The sequence below is a fragment of the Calidris pugnax genome, unplaced genomic scaffold, assembly GCF_001431845.1.
Source record: "Calidris pugnax isolate Ruff unplaced genomic scaffold, ASM143184v1 scaffold100, whole genome shotgun sequence".
Taxonomy (NCBI): domain Eukaryota; kingdom Metazoa; phylum Chordata; class Aves; order Charadriiformes; family Scolopacidae; genus Calidris; species Calidris pugnax.
This window is the reverse complement of record NW_015090826.1, coordinates 336,071-336,707: the sequence shown is the minus strand read 5'-3', so window position 1 is coordinate 336,707 and position 637 is coordinate 336,071. Positions and strand designations below refer to the sequence as shown.

The following is a 637-nucleotide window of genomic DNA, read 5'->3' as shown; positions in this document are numbered from 1 at the left end:
AGTTCCCCAGGTGGTGGGACCAGCAGGGAAAGGTCCACGAAGGGGTGGGTGATGATGGGGTGGCAGCAGATCCGAGCCAACCCGTTCCAGCCGGAGCCGGAGGAGCTCGGAAAACCTTCTTTGGCCTCCATGAAGGAGGAGAGGACTCGAGTTACAGCTCCTGGAGCTCCTGGAAGGACCCGCCTAAGGGGGAGGACCCAAGGAAGGGACGGGCTCCTGCCCGTTCGGGCAAACTTGCCTTTTCGGAGCCATAAGTGATGGACTTTGGGGCTGGAACTACGCCGGGTGGAAACTTTCCTTAAGGCACTTGGTTTTCTTTTTTTTTTTCTTTTTTTCTTTTTTTTTTTTTTTTGGGTCCTTGCTTGGAAAAGCACCTTCACCCTCCGGAGATGGGGATGTCCCGGCCGAATCGCCCCCCTCGCTTCCCTCAAAGCTAAAAAATCCCGGGCTCGGATGCGGTGGCTGTGATTTCAGGTAAGAAAACTGGTTGGTTTGGGTTAAATTTGCTGGGTTTTTTTTTTTTTTTTTCTTCGGAGAAAAAAAACAAAACTCTTACATCTACTGGTTCGTAGCTTCCAAAACACCAGCAGGGGGTTGGAATGTTTGGCCGCCTTTAAGGTGGGTGAAAGCAGGTTGG

The 637-nt window shown here is 51.8% G+C and overlaps 1 protein-coding gene across 1 annotated transcript in view; it reads left to right on the top strand.

Annotated features, from left to right (window-relative positions):
• The first annotated feature begins 311 nt into the window (after positions 1 to 311).
• Positions 312 to 637, top strand: part of LPAR2 (lysophosphatidic acid receptor 2) — a 9,971-nt gene continuing 9,645 nt past the window's right edge. The window contains exon 1 of the mRNA XM_014940191.1: positions 312 to 474. The gene's annotated coding sequence lies outside the window, so the exon portion shown is untranslated. The remainder of the gene's footprint in view (positions 475 to 637) is intronic.